Here is a 16,655-nt window from a genome sequence, read left to right as displayed (position 1 = left end):
GAAAAGATCAAAATGGGTCTATGACCTAGGCATAAAGAACGAGATTATAAATAAATTAGAGGAACATAGAATAGTTTATCTCTCAGACTTGTGGAGGAGAAAGAAATTTGTGACCAAAGATGAACTAGAGACCATTACTGATCACAAAATAGAAAATTTCGATTACATCAAATTAAAAAGCCTTTGTACAAATAAAACTAATGCAAACAAGATTAGAAGGGAAGCAACAAACTGGGAAAACATTTTCACAGTTAAAGGTTCTGATAAAGGCCTCATTTCCAAAATATATAGAGAACTGACTCAAATTTATAAGAAATCAAGCCATTCTCCAATTGATAAATGGTCAAAGGATATGAACAGACAATTTTCAGAGGATGAAATTGAAACTATTACCACTCATATGAAAGAGTGTTCCAAATCATTATTGATCAGAGAAATGCAAATTAAGACAACTCTGAGATACCACTACACACCTGTCAGATTGGCTAAGATGACAGGAAAAAATAATGATGAATGTTGGAGGGGATGCGGGAAAACTGGGACACTAATGCATTGTTGGTGGAGTTGTGAACGAATCCAACCATTCTGGAGAGCAATCTGGAATTATGCCCAAAAAATTATCAAACTGTGCATACCCTTTGATCCAGCAGTGTTTCTATTGGGCTTATATCCCAAAGAAATACTAAAGAAGGGAAAGGGACCTGTATGTACCAAAATGTTTGTAGCAGCCCTGTTTGTAGTGGCTAGAAACTGGAAAATGAATGGATGCCCATCAATTGGAGAATGGCTGGGTAAATTGTGGTATATGAATGTTATGGAATATTATTGTTCTGTAAGAAATGACCAGCAGGATGAATACAGAGAGGACTGGCGAGACTTACATGAACTGATGCTAAGTGAAATGAGCAGAACCAGGAGATCATTATACACTTCGACAACGATATTGTATGAGGACATATTTTGATGGAAGTGGATTTCTTTGACAAAGAGACCTGAGTTTCAATTGATAAATGACGGACAAAAGCAGCTACACCCAAAGAAAGAACACTGAGAAACGAATGTGAACTATCTGCACTTTGTTTTTCTTCCCGGGTTATTTATACCTTCTGAATCCAATTCTCCCTATGAAACAAGAGAACTGTTCGGTTCTGCAAACATATATTGTATCTAGGATATACTGCAACATATCCAACATATAAAGGACTGCTTGCCATCTAGGGGAGGGGGTGGAGGGAGGGAGGGAAAAAAAATCGGAACAGAAACGAGTGTCAATATAAAGTAATTATTAAATAAAAATTAAAAAAAAAAGAAAATCAAAGGTAAGATTAATAAGATTGAAAGATTTAAAAAAAATTAAGATCATAAATAAATTCAAGAGCTGGGTTTATGGAAAATAATAATAATATAAACAGTTGGTTAATTTGATTTTTAAAAAGAAGTTAACCAAATATCCAACATCAAAAATGAAAAGGATAAAATCACCAACAATGAAGAAGAAATTAAAAAAAAATTAGGAAATATTTTGTCCGACTATGTGCCAACAAATCTGAGAAAAATAAATTAAGATTTATAAAAATGTAAAAATGTGCAGATTAAATGCTCAGTAAATAGAATGTCTAAATAATTCCATCTCAGAAAATGAATTAAGCAAACTATTGATATATTCCCTAAGAACAATTCCCCAGGGACAGATGGATTCAAAAGTGAATTCTATCAAGTATTCAAAGAACAATGATTTCCAATAACATATAAACTATTTGGGAAAATAGGTGAAGAAGTCCTACCAAAATCTTTTTACAGCACAAATATGTATGATGCTACCAAGAACTTTTAGAGAAGAAAAGTACAGGCCAATTTTCTCAATGAATATTAATGGAAAAAATTTGAATGAAGTACCAACAAAGTGATTCCAGAAATATATCACAAGAATTATACATGGTGACTGGGTGGAATCTACACCAAGAATGCATGATGGATTTAATATTAGAAAAATTTTCAATCTAATTGGCCATCTTAATAACAAAATCAACAGAGGGTGAATCACTGAAACAGATTTGGTATACAAAACAGTTTTCAATGACCATTGCAGCTAAGTGTTTGTTAAACCCAAGGATGTCAACCTTTAAGATAAAAATGCATTTTACAAAAAGTGCTGTGAAAATTGGAAAACAATAGGACAAAAACTAAATATAGAACAATATCTCATATCTTATAATAAAATTAAGTCAAAAAGGGTGACACCATAAAGCATATTAAAAGACCAAAAAGTAGCATACCTTTTAGATATATGAGGAAGAGAAGAATTTATGACTAAAGAAAAGGGAGAGAGAATATTAAAAAGTTAATAAAAATACTTTTAGTTCTATTTAAAAAAAGCTTTTATACAAACACAACCAGTATAACCAAGATGAGAAGGAAGAAATCTGGGAAACAATCTTTAAAGTAAGTGTATTAGTGGATAAAAGCCTCGTTTCTCAAATTATATAGAACTGAGTCAAATGTGTAAGAATACCATCCTAGTCTGCAATTGATATGAACAGACACTTTTAAGATGTGGAAACTAAAGCTATAAGTGACAATATGAAAAAAATTCTCAAAATAGCTTTTTATTAGAGGTATGCAAATTAAAATACTCCTGAGGTACCACCTCACACTTTTCAGATTTTTGATATGAAAAAAAAAAAAGGAAAATGATAAATATTGGAGCAGAAGTGGGAAATCTGGGACACTAATGCTTTCTTGGTGGAGTTGTGAACTGATCCAAACATCTAAAAGAAATTTAGAATTATGGCCAAAGGGCAAATAAAGTTTGCATACCATTTGATCCAACAATCCCTGTACTTGATTTGTATCCCAAACAGATCACAAAAAAGAATAAGCAGCCTAGAAATAAATGTGTGTGTGTATGTATGTATGTATGTGTGTGTGTGTGTGTATATATATATATATATCAGTCCTTTTGTGTTAAGAGTTCAAATGTTGGAGTTTGTTCTCAGAGGACAGCCGGTTTAGAGGCTTAGAGCCCTTCGGATGTCTCCAAATCCAAAGGTTCTGTCCTTCAGCCTCTGCCTCTGCCTTCTTCTGCCTCCAACAGAGATGGAAGATCTCTCTTATCTCCTTCTGGGGAGCCCAGCACCAACTTGCCGCGGAGAGAGGGCTTCTGGCGTAGCTCCACTGAAATCCCAAAAGTGTTCTCTGCAGCAGAGTCGTTTCTCTCGAGTCCAGCGAGATCAGCCAGCCAAGAGGAAAAAATGTATTCTGCCATAGATCCTTCATCGCTGGCTTTTTATCTGCCTCTTCTGAGAGAATGGGATTATGGGTTTTCTCCCATAGTGCTCTCTGGCCCAATGACTTTAAGGGAGGTGTGAACTCTCTTGAAGTTAGAAAGTGTACTTTGTGAAGCTAGCATACTTGTGGAGTCCAATGAGTAAAGGTGGGAACACAAGCCTTGTCTTGATTAGTTCTACTTAGTACCTTGTTTCAGGTTCTGGCCAAAACAACTTCTTGTAAGATTAGATCAACTCTAATTACTTAGCAGTTAGTAAGGATTCCAACATCTCCCCCTTTCTTTTGTTTTAAAACATAGGGGGTTTCTGAGGGGGTACACATAAATCCATCAATATGGGCCAGAACTTTGTAACAGATATACATGGTATACATAAATCCATCAATATGGGAGGCATTATACATAATTTACATGAGCACATAGCAATATAACACAGGCTAGTAGTAATGTAACAAATAACAAGAATCAATCTGAAAATTTACACATGTCCATAAGTCCTAGAAACAGTCCAATAGGATTCCATTGTCCATTAGTTCATGTGCCAGGAATCTAATAATTCTTATGAGCACAATCAGCAACAGAACCACCCGATATTTCTTGGGTCTTCTCCTTTGTTTCAAGGGTCTGCTCCATCTTTCTGCGATGGACAAGGCGAATGCGGCTCGTAGGCACCCATCTGATTCCTTCTCCACCTGTAGAGATGCAAGCAAATCCTCTCCCCCAAGCAGTTAGCCTATCTGGTCCCTTCCATTCACCACTTTCTGGGTCTCTCCACATCACCTGGCGATTATCTAAAGATAGTGGAGCTGCTCGCACTGGACACTGCTCTTCTGGTGGGTTATAAAACCTGTCTGCTGGAGCCAGTGCATCTTTATCAAAGATTAAAAAATTAATGGTATAGAGAACTAAATTTAGAAGTTCTCTAGGGTTACCCGTGGCTCCCCCTTTCTTTTGTTTTTGGAGGAGTGTCTTAATGTCTCTGTTTCTTCTTTCTACTATTGCTTGACCTTGAGGATTGAAGGGTATGCCAGTAGTGTGTAAAATCTTATACTGTGCACAAAAGTGTTCAAAATGTTTGGAGGTATATGCCGGTCCATTATCTGTTTTTATTTCTTGTGGCACACCCATAATTGCAAATGCTTGAATGAGGAATTCAGTGACCACTCGGGTGTCTCTTTTGCTGCTGGTATGGCAAAAGTGAATCCTGAAAAGGTGTCTACCACAACGTGGATAAAAGACAGACGACCAAAAGATTTATAATGAGTCACATCCAAGTACTAACCAGGCCCGACCCTGCTTAGCTTCCGAGATCAGACGAGATCGGGCGCGTTCAGGGTGGGATGCTCACTGATTTAAGAAAAGTGAACGAACAGATGGAAACTATGGGAACTCTTCAGCCTGGACTTCCATCTCCTACTCAGCTTCCTAGAGAATGGCCTCTTTGGGTTATAGACATCAAGGATTGTTTCTATTCCATTCCTCTGGATAAGGAGGATATGAAGAGATTTGCCTTTTCGGTGCCCAGTGTCAATTTAGCTGAGCCTTATAAAAGATATGAATGGACGGTTTTGCCACAGGGTATGAAGAACAGCCCCACGTTGGGCGCCAAATGTTAAGAGTTCAAATGTTGGAGTTTGTTCTCAGAGGACAGCCGGTTTAGAGGCTTAGAGCCCTTCGGATGTCTCCAAATCCAAAGGTTCTGTCCTTCAGCCTCTGCCTCTGCCTTCTTCTGCCTCCAACAGAGATGGAAGATCTCTCTTATCTCCTTCTGGGGAGCCCAGCACCAACTTGCCGCGGAGAGAGGGCTTCTGGCGTAGCTCCACTGAAATCCCAAAAGTGTTCTCTGCAGCAGAGTCGTTTCTCTCGAGTCCAGCGAGATCAGCCAGCCAAGAGGAAAAAATGTATTCTGCCATAGATCCTTCATCGCTGGCTTTTTATCTGCCTCTTCTGAGAGAATGGGATTATGGGTTTTCTCCCATAGTGCTCTCTGGCCCAATGACTTTAAGGGAGGTGTGAACTCTCTTGAAGTTAGAAAGTGTACTTTGTGAAGCTAGCATACTTGTGGAGTCCAATGAGTAAAGGTGGGAACACAAGCCTTGTCTTGATTAGTTCTACTTAGTACCTTGTTTCAGGTTCTGGCCAAAACAACTTCTTGTAAGATTAGATCAACTCTAATTACTTAGCAGTTAGTAAGGATTCCAACACTTTTGTATTGGCAAAATATATATGAACTTGAAGGAATACATATTGATTGGGAATGCTTGAACAATGAAAAATGAATAAACTGTGAACCATGAAGACAAATTCTATTGTGCAATAAAAATTTGTAAATTGACAGATTTCAATTCAATAAAATTAAAAAGAATTCAACAAAAAAACTGGAAAGACTTGTAGGAACTAGTGCAAAATGAAATGAGCAGAACCAAAAATATTGTACAGCATTGACACAATGTGTGATGATCAAATATAATGACTCAGCCCTTCCCAGCAAAACAATCCAAGAGAAATATAAAGGGCTCACAAAGAAAAATGCTATCAACATCCAGATAAAAAGCTAATGGACTTTTTTGGGTATTTTTTCTATTAAAGCTTTATATATTCAAAAGATATATATAGATAATTTTCAACATTCACCCTTGCAAAACCTTGTCTTCCATTGTTTTCCCTCTTCCCGCATCCCCTCTCCTAAGGATAAATAATCCAATATATATTAAACATGTGTAGTTCTTCTGTACACATTTCTGCAATTATAATGCTGCACAAGAAAAATTAGATCAAAAAGGGAAAAAATGAGAAAGAAAACAAAATGCAAGCAAACAACAAAAAGAGTGAAAATACCATTTTGTAATCCACACTCAGTTCTCTCAGTCCTCTCTCTGGGTACAAATGGCTCTCTTTATCACAAACCTATAGGAACTAGCTTGAATTACCTCATTGTTGAAGAGTCATGTCCATCACAGTTGATTATTGTATAATCTTGCTGTTGCCATGTACAGTGATCTCCTGGTTCTACTCACTTCACTTAGCATCAATTCATGAAAGTTTCTCCAGGCATCTTTTAAATCATCCTGCTAATTGTTTCTTATAGAAACATATTATTTTTATATTCCATACCATTCATATACTCTACTATATTCAACCATTCTCCAGCTGATGGGCATCCACTCAGTTTCCAGTTTCTTGTCACTACAAAAAGGGCTGCCACAGATATTTTTGCACATGTGAGTCTCTTTCCCACCTTTATTATCTATTTAGGATAAAGGCCCAGTTGAAACACTGCTGGCTCAAAGGATATGCACAGTTTGATAGACCTCTGGGCATAGTTCCAAATTGCTCTCCAGAATTGTTGATGCAATTCACCATTCTACCAACAATGTATTCATGTCCCAATCTTCTCACATTCCCCCCAACATTTGTCATTATTTTTTTTGTCATTATTTTTTCCTGTCATTTTGAGCAATTTGAAAGTACAACCTCAGAGTTGTCTTAATTTGCATTTCTAGAGTTACCAGCCCTTCACCTCATTTAATTATTTTGTGTTAATTCTTCTCACATCTCATTTATTTAACATAATTAATCATTTTACTTTTTCCTACATAGTTTAGATTTTAAAAATCAGATCATACGAGGATCTACTCTTATCTTTCTTTCAAACTATTATTAATGACACCTGTAGAAATATAGTTTACATTTCTGTACAAACAACAAAAAGATTTTGCCCTTATTGAGTCACTTGCAATTGTTCAGTAATTTGCCTTATATTTCTCTTGTATGTTATATGCCAAATTTTCTGTTATGTTCAAGTTTTCCTTCAGCAAAAGTCCTGAAAGTCATAATTATTGAATGTTAATGTTTCCTGGGACACTGATACATTGTTGGTGGAATTGTGAATACATCCAGCCATTCTGGAGAGTGATTTGGAACTATGCTCAAAAAGTTATCAAACTGTGTATACCCTTTGATCCAGAAGAACAAGATTATGAAAAGAAAGTCAACCAACTGTAATCAGATCTAGAATCTTAAGAAAGAAAATAACTCATTAAAACCAACTGTAATCAGATCTAGAATCTTAAGAAAGAAAATAACTCATTAAAATTTAGAATTGGGCAAAGAGAAGTCAGTGAAGTTGTAAGAGACAAAAAGAATAAAACAAATTAGAAACACTAAAAACATAGAAGATACTGTGAAACATATAATTAAAAACTGATCTGGAGAATAAATCAAAAAGATAAACTATAATAACTGTATTGTACCTAAAAGCTACAAATTTTAAAAGAATTATTAAAAAAAAGAATCTTGATACAATAGGGCAAGACATAATTAAACTCTCCTGAAATGTTAGAACAAGAGGGGAACGTAAAAATAGACCAATCAATCCTTGAAAGGGATCCAGGAGGAAAATCTGCAGGGATATTATAGCCAAATTCCAAAAATTCCAATTCAAAAAAAAAGTTATTATTAGCAAAAAATGTAATTAAAATACTGTGGAACCGCAATTACAATTATACAATATATATTGTATACAAGTATACAATAATACAATTATTACCTGAAATCGGTTATATTTAAAGACTGCAGGTCTTGGAATACAATATATATTGAAGAGCAAAAAAAGCAGGATTTGTAGTTGAAAATATCATACCTAGCAAAATTAAGCATCATCATGAGCATAAAAGAGAAAGAAAGAAATGAACATTTACACCCTATTTTTATTTAAGTTTAAATTAAATAAGTAAATTTTAAAAGGAAATGACTGATCAAGTTTTGTGTATAATGATTCTTTTTCTTTAAATAAATTCATACTGGCTCAGTATTTTGTTTGCTTTTCTAAAGATTCAGAAATTATTTTTAAAATAAGGTAATTTTTGTCATTAAATACAGTTAAGCTTTTAAAGTTCCTTTACCTTTAAAGTTTTATACAAAAATTATTGTTTGCAAAGGCCATTCCACCATTTACATGAATCTCTGGAGGATTACCCATGTTGTGAACTAACAACAGTATACTTAGTAGTATACAACTCTTTGTGACTCTATTTGTTTGGGGTTTTGGTGGGGGTTTGTTTTTGTTTTTGCAAACATCCTTCTACAGATCATTTTTTAAAATGAGGAACTGAAGCAAACAGAATGAAATCACTTTTCCAGAGTCTCACAGCTAGAGTTGGCAATAAGAATTGGGCTTATAAAAATGTGTCTTGCTATTTTCAGTCCTGGGATTCTATCCATAGTTTCACTTAGCTGGCCAATTTTTGTAATAACAATCACATTAATAACAAAAGAGATATTAGAATCCACCTAGAAGCATAAATGAAGACCAATTTGTATGGTGAGGGTCCATTTTAAACTCTGTTTCAACCCTAACCAGCTCATATTTAAATTATTTTTAATCATCTGATTTATTATATTATATTATAATTATATTTTAAAAATCCTTACTTGTACTGCTTGCCCATAAAATAAATGACCCAAAGAAAGGAAATTTAAAAAATCAAAGTCAATGGGGATGCAAAGATATAAAACCTTGCTTTTATAATAGCATTGTTATTGTCTATGTTTTGAACTTGGGTTCAGGTCACAAGAACCCTTAACAATAACAAACATTTATTTATTAAGAACTCACTTTATGGAATCTGGAATTTGGAGTTTGAAGTCTTCTTTGTGTGTCTGTGGCTGAAAGTCTTCTGTTTCCTCTGTGTCTGAGATTCCCAGTTCCCATTTCTCTCAGGCCTTAAAGACCTCAGTATGATTACATCACTACAGCAACTGAGCATGTCAAGTACAACCATTACGTCACCATATTACACTAAGTATATGCCAACTAGAGGGATTACATCATTACATGACAGGAAGTATATGTTTAACTAGAGAATTATTATCCCATCAATCACACTGAGGAGGTGCTTAACTATAAGCACCCTGCTGTCCTTAATTCAAGTAAACCTTTTCAGAGTTCTGGCCCACTACAAACATACTAATAATACATATCTATTTTTGAAGCTCACATTTTACCAATAAATTCTGACTATTAAATCATAGACTCACAATATTTGGAGTGATAATTGATGACAACACTCTTACTATCACTACGTTCCTGTGCTTGTGTACATCAAGTGAAGCAAATCAAAGATTGCAGAACCTGCTCTCATCCCAGAACTCTAATCTGGTATTCCACCAACTAATAACCCCCAAAGATTGAAACAGCCAGCTTAAGATCTATTTTCATATGACTCAAGAAAACCCATATTGTCCTACACTTATGGGATTTTCATAGGAAACCACTCGGGCCCTGGAGATGATTGTGTTTAATCTACCTTCTCTACTTTCCCATTAGTTTTTTTTTTTTTTTTTTTTTTTTTTTTAACATATATGACTTCTGCTTTTCCTGCAGCAAGATAATCTCCTTAAACTTTATAAAATTTGTTTAGGTTGATAGGTAAGTAAGATAGGAGAAGGAGCAGAAGCAGCAGTAATAGAATTGGGAGTAATGGTAGTGGAAGTGGTAATTGGTTGTTGTTGTGAATAACAAGACTAAGACAAAAGCCTACTTGCTGTGACTCCAAATAAAATTTTCTTTATATCATATCATATTGCCCTAGAAAATAAAAAAAAGCCAATTTGGATATCAAATAGTTAATGATTTAGCTTATCCCATAACTATAAGTGAGATAAATTTCTTCCTTTTCCATTTCAATTTTATATGTGAACACATTCCTTCTGAGGTATCTCTCGTGATAAAAGCTCTCAAAAAATAAGTTCTATAAATAACCAGGAAGCAAAAGAATAATGAAATAATCAATAATGACATAAACTTGATGTCTTTCTTTGATGGTAAGTTCATAAATGAGTAAACGTTATTCAGGTAATTGCTTATTCATCATAGATTGAAAAGTTAGTAGAATCAGTGATATATACTTGCCTTTTATGATACACAAAGACATTTATTGAATTTCTGAGAAATAGTTTAATCACTTTTTTTCCTGGCGGCTTCTCACTGTTCAGAGTTTAAAAGTACTAATGTGTTTGGTTGGATGAAACCTGTGTCTTAAATTAAGTATTATTTCAATCAGCTTCATCTCCACCCCACATCTGTCTTTTGTCTATAATTCCTGAGCTTGTGAGTCATTTCAGGAACCCTGAACCATCATTTATAAACAGATGGTTTTCTAAAGGGCCCAAAGCATTCAGATTAAGCATCATAATGAAAGCTTTGAAGCTAGAGCAGACATCACATGCCCAAGGAGGGCATGAACATTTTGCTCACATAGATGAAAATAGCCAATCCAAATTTACCAAAACTGAGTAAAAGACATGGAGCACTAAAGACTATATTCTAGATGTGTTTCTTAACATAAAGAGAAATTACTTTAAAACTAGAAAAAAGGGATGTACTTTTTAAAAAGTTCATTTAAGTTTAAGAAATACCAGCTTGCATTTCAGATTTGTTCCATTTTCTTTTTGGGGGGAGAAGTGGGGGTAAAAAGAGAGATAGTATCTTTCATTGTGATGTCATTATAGAAGCTCCCATTGTGGAAATTTCCTTTATGATTTCAATGATTGACTTGTTTGTAACCTATAGTTTAGGCAAGTTGTTTTGGATGCTAATATGTAAAATGACTTGTCTGTGGTATCACAGTGTTTCACAGGCAAAACTTTGAAAATAGGTTTTCTTATTCACTATACAAAGCTTCCCATTATTTATTGATGCAAATATGAATACTAGTTAATATTGAGCTAATGCCTTACCTTCTAGAAAACGATCTAACATATAACCTTCCATTCCAGTCTCTCTGGATAGCAACAAACATTTAAATGCCTCTCCCTCCCACCCCCTTCTCAATGCTCTCTTACTTGTGATATAATCTCTTGTACAAAAGCTATGTATCTTTACTACTTCTTTAGCCCTTCTACCACTAGCTTTCTCTTTCCCTCATCTCATGAAGGGATGGCTCATCCTCTGGAGGTTTAATAAACAACCTTTCTGCTTTCTACTTTGAGTGATTTCTGAGTAGTCATTTTGGATAAGGGTCTTCTACATCCCAATTGCACAGAAAAGCAATTTTAACATTTTTAAAATTTTGAGATATAAACTATTTCCTTTCCTTTCTGCCCTCCTCCTCACCAAATCTACTGATTTTACTTTGCAGAAGTTCATGGAAGTCTTTCCAGGTTTTTCTGAGCACTTCATATCTACTATTATGATAGCCTTCCATTTTAATCCTATGCCAAAATCTATTCAGCACTCCTTAGTCGATGAAGATCCCCTCTGTTTTTAATTCTTTTTCACCACTAAAAGAACTGTTGTGAATATGTTTTCACATATATGTTCCTTTCCTTATATATAGTTTTATAACCCTTTGGGCATGGTTCCAAATTGCTCTCTAGAATGGTTCTATTAGCTCACAAGTATACCTACTGTGCATTTGTGTCTCAGTTTTCCACATCCCTCCAACATTTGTCATTCCTTCACTCTGTTCTATTAGCCAATTTCATAGGTAAGAGCTAGTAACTCAAAGTTGTTTTAATTTGTAGTAATTTAGAATCTTTTTTCATATGACTATAAATGCCTTTGACTACTTAATTTGATATCTTCTGGTCATATCTTTTAACAACTTATAAATTGGGATTTTTTTTTTGTAAATGTAAATCAATTGATTTTAAAGGAGGGAAAGGGATCTACATGTGGAAAAATATTTGTGGCAGCCCTTTGTGTAATGGCAAAAAAGTGGAAACTCAATGGATGTCCATCAGTTGGAGAATGGCTGAATAAGTTATGGTATATGACTGGTATGGAATATTATTTTGTTCTATAAGAAATAATCAGGGGATTGATTTTAGAGAGGCCTGAAGAGACTTACATGAACTGATGCGAAGTGAAATGAGCAGAACCAGGAGATCATTGTACATGACAACATCAATATTATGTGATGATCAATTCTGATGAATGTGACACTTTTCAACAATGAGATGACTTATGCCAATTCCAATGATTTTGTGATAAAGAGAGCCATGTACATACAAAGTGGACTGTGGGAACTGAATGTGGATCATAATATAACATTCTCACTTTTTTTGTTGTTGGTTGCTTGCATTTTGTTTTCTTACTCATTTTCTTTCCTCTTTGATCTGATTTTTCTTGTGCAACAAGAGAATTGTATAAATATGTTTACACATGTTGGATTTAATATTTATTTTAACATGTATAACTTATATTGGATTGCTTGTCATCTAAGGGAGGGAGTGGAGGGAAGGAGGGGAAAATCTGAAACACAAGGCTATGCAAGGGTCAATGTTGAAAATTTATCCATGCATATGTTGTGAAAATAAGAAACTTTTTTTTAAAAAAAAGAACTATTATAAGGGAAAAAATATGACTCATTTTCTATATATTTGATAATTAAGGGATTTATCAGAGAAACTTGTTTGATTTTTTTCATAATTATGATTATTGTGTATTTTTCCAACTTATCCCATCTCCCCATTTATTATGCTTTCTTCTTTCAACCTGTCTATTCTGAAAAATGATTTACTTATAACTATTGTTTCCTCCAAACCTTGCTCTCTTTTATCACCCTCTTCATTTTCATATTCCCTTTCCCACTTACTTTATCTATATACAATTAAGATTAAGTATACAATCTATATACAGTAAGAAAATCTATATACAATTTTCTTCTTCCTTCTTTAATCTAATTCTGATGGTAATAAAACACAACACTGCTTCCCCCAAATTCTTCATTATCTCCTCCATTATAAAAGCTCCTTCACATCTCTTTTATTTGAGGTTAGTTACCCCCTTCTAATTCTCCATTTTCCTTTCTTCCAGTGCATTGCCCTTTCTTGCCATTTCATTTTAAATTATAATCCCATGAATTCATGCCTGTGCTACCTATCGACCTATTTATCCATCTACCTACTGACTTCTTATAATCTCTTTAAAAAATAAGAAAGTTCTTAGAAGTTATAAGTAACATCTTTATAAAATATTACCAACAATATTAAATCCATTGTTATTTCTTTTGTATGTTTACCTTTTCATGTTTCCCTTTAGTCTTGTATTTGAAAGTTATATTTTCTGTTCAGGCCTTTTCATCAAGAATGCTTGAAAGTTCTCTATTTCATTGAATATCTATTTTCCGCCTGGAAAAATTATTCCCAGTTTTGTGGAACAGGTAATTTTTGGTTGTAATTCTAGCTTCTTTAACTTACAAAATGTTATATTTTAAGTCCTCTGTTGCTTTAATGTAGAAGCTGCTAAATCTTGTCATCCTGACCATAACTCTACCAATATTTAATGTTTCTTTCTGGTTGGTCACAATATTTTTTCCTTGATCTAGAAATTCTTAAATTTGGTTATAACATTCCTTGACTTTTATATTTTGGGCATTTTTTTTCATGATGAGATCAATGGATTATTTCAGTTTTTCCTTAATTTTTTCAATGATAATGTCCAGGTTCTTTGGGGGGGAGAAATAGAGAGTGATTATGGTTTTCATGTAGTCTGATAATTCTTCAATTATTTATCCTGGATTTTTTTACACATCAGTTGTTTTTTAATAAAATAGTCCCATTTTATTTTTTTTTCATTCTGTATAATTTATTTTATAATGTATTGATTTCTCATGGAGTCATTAGCTTCTATTTGCCCAATTCTAATTTTAAGGCATCATTTTCTTCAGGTTTTTATTTTATTTTTATTTTTGGATATCCTTTTCTATTTGGAAAATTTTAGTTTTTAAAGAGTTCTCTTCAGTAAATTTTGTGAATTTTCTTTTTATATAAGCTGGCCTATTTTGCTTTTAAGGTGTGACTTTCTCCACTGTATGTGCATGTTTATGTGTGTGTGTACACGTGTACACGAGCACATGGGTATGCATGTATACATATACTTTTTTTTATCAAGTGTTTTGTTCTTTTAAATGATTTTCTTACATCAATGCTATTTTTATTTCCCCTCTACTTCTAATGCTATTTTTTAAAATTCTTTTTGAGTTCTTCCAGGGATTTTTTTTCAGATGATTGAGATGAATTCATATTTTTCTTTGGGCCTTTGGCTTTAGAAGCTTTGACTTTATTTTCTTTTCTGATTTTGTGTTTTGATTTTCCTATCATCATAGTAACTATCTGTGGTCACTTTTCTGTTTTATTGCTGTTGGTGTTCCCTTAGTTCTCCCCTTCCTTTTCATTTCTCTCTTTATATTAAAGTAGGGCCCTGCTCCTGGGACAGACAGTGCACTGTCCCAAATTTCAATTTGTTTGTGTGGCTATTTTCAGAGCAAGTTCTGGGGGGTTAGAGATTTATTTTAAAATGATATAATCTAAGAAGAGTTGCCTTTCCTATTATCTTGGTCTATGTGCTAGTTTCTGACTGACTATAAGCATCATTCCACTTTGACCTATGAACTCAAGAAATATTCCATAACCTATAGTCACAAGTTCTGGCATACTAGTATTTCTCCTTATCCTGAGACTGTGATTCAGTACTGTGACCTGCATTTGTGTATGGCAATGCAATGGAGTTCTGCATCTAGTGCCAGCAAAGGTTTCCTTGTTGTCTTCTCTTGACCAGTAGTTCAACTCCCTTACCATCTGTGGGCTGAAAGCTATAGAAGCCACTGGTGCTTTTTCATTTGCCCCAAAACTTGCTCCTGGTTTTCTGAGATTTGACCTTGGGGAAATCTTAACCATACTATACTCTCACCAAGATGAAACTGACCTTTCCTATTGACCTTCTAAGTTTTCATGGACTGAAAAATTCTTTCTCCCTGTCTTTGTGTAGGTTCCACCATTCCAGAAATCATTTTAAGCCACATTTTAAAGTTGCTTGGAGGTGAATTTTGGAAAACCTAGGCAAATTCCTGCCTTCCCCCCTTCATCTTGGTTCTATCTCCAAGATTACAATATTAATACAATTAAATTCATAGGACTTCTAGAAGGTATGCCTTTTTATATTGTTCTTAATAGCTTTTTATTTTTCCAAATACGTGCAAAAATAGTTTTCAACATTCAACCTCTGCAAAAAAAAAAAAAAAATCAGAGGGAAAAAACACAAGAAAGAAAAAAACAAACAATGACAACAACAAAAGTGAAAATATGCTTTGATCCATTTCAGTGGATAGTTATTTCTCTACATTATTTTTATATAATTTTTAAAATAATTTTACACCAAATATCACAATTGTTTTGTGAATAGGACCTATGATTTTCTTGGTGCAGATAATTCCTAATAAGAAAATTCCTATCGACACAAATTATCCCTTATATCTAATGTTTAATTTTGGAAGACCTTGGATATTAACTAGTTAAATCATTTGCCCAGTATCTCTAAACTAGTATGTGCTTAAAGACAGGATTTGAATCCAAGTTTTTATGACTCTGTACTATATGTTTCCTGTGTCTCTATCTTTATTGTTCATTCAATGATCCAAGAAAATCCCAAAGGACTTAATCATGAAAACAATTGTTTTCATATTTCAATTGGGAAAATAAAATGTTAAACTATAAATCTATTATTATTATTGTTATAATGTTATTCACTAATAATAATCATTTACAATAAAATTAAGAGTAAAAATTAGACGTTCTGCAAGAATTGTCATAACTTTGATTTCAGATTTTAATATTAAGGATTTTGGAAAAAAAATTTTTTCCCTGACCTCATTTTCTTTTTTTTTTTCAAAATCAGATGAACTGTATGCTCTCTAAGGTCTTTTTCTTGTTCTAAACCTCATGATCTACTTTATTGAACTATTTAAAGTGTATTGTACTCAGAAAAGCAGGAACATGGAATTCATAATTCACTGTGTAATAAACATGGAGAATCAGAGTTGTTTCCTGTTTGATAGCATTACTGCCTTTACAATAGCTTATAAAACATTTACAAATGCCACAAAATTGTAGACTCATGAAATGGATTATAAAATCTCAGTACTCTTATGAAGTAATAGTAAATAAAGGAATAGGAAAACGCTCTAATTCCTCAGATTAAAAAAAAAACTTCCTAATTTATGGAGATTTTCCCCAAAATTTTTAATGTTTTCCCCCCAGTAAGACAACTCTATTTTGAATTTATCAAGCAACCTCAATAGAGTACACATACATTTCAAACCAGAAATCCATTTAGATCGTTCCCACTCCAACATAATGATTCAATAGATGGGAAAAAAGCCAAGATCCAGGGACAGGAAAAGATGGTCTTGTGCACTCATTTAGCTGTTCAGTCAATAAACAGTTATTAAGTGCCTACAATATACATGGCAATGTGTTCAGTAATATAAACAAAAGTTAAATATTAGTTCTTGTTCTCAAGAGCTCATGGTCAGAGAAAACTTTCAAATAACTATGTACAAATAAACAATATAAAGGACAAAGTAGA

Source organism: Antechinus flavipes, chromosome 2 (assembly GCF_016432865.1).
Source record: "Antechinus flavipes isolate AdamAnt ecotype Samford, QLD, Australia chromosome 2, AdamAnt_v2, whole genome shotgun sequence".
Classification (NCBI taxonomy): Eukaryota; Metazoa; Chordata; class Mammalia; order Dasyuromorphia; family Dasyuridae; genus Antechinus; species Antechinus flavipes.
Note: the sequence above shows the minus strand (reverse complement) of the source record.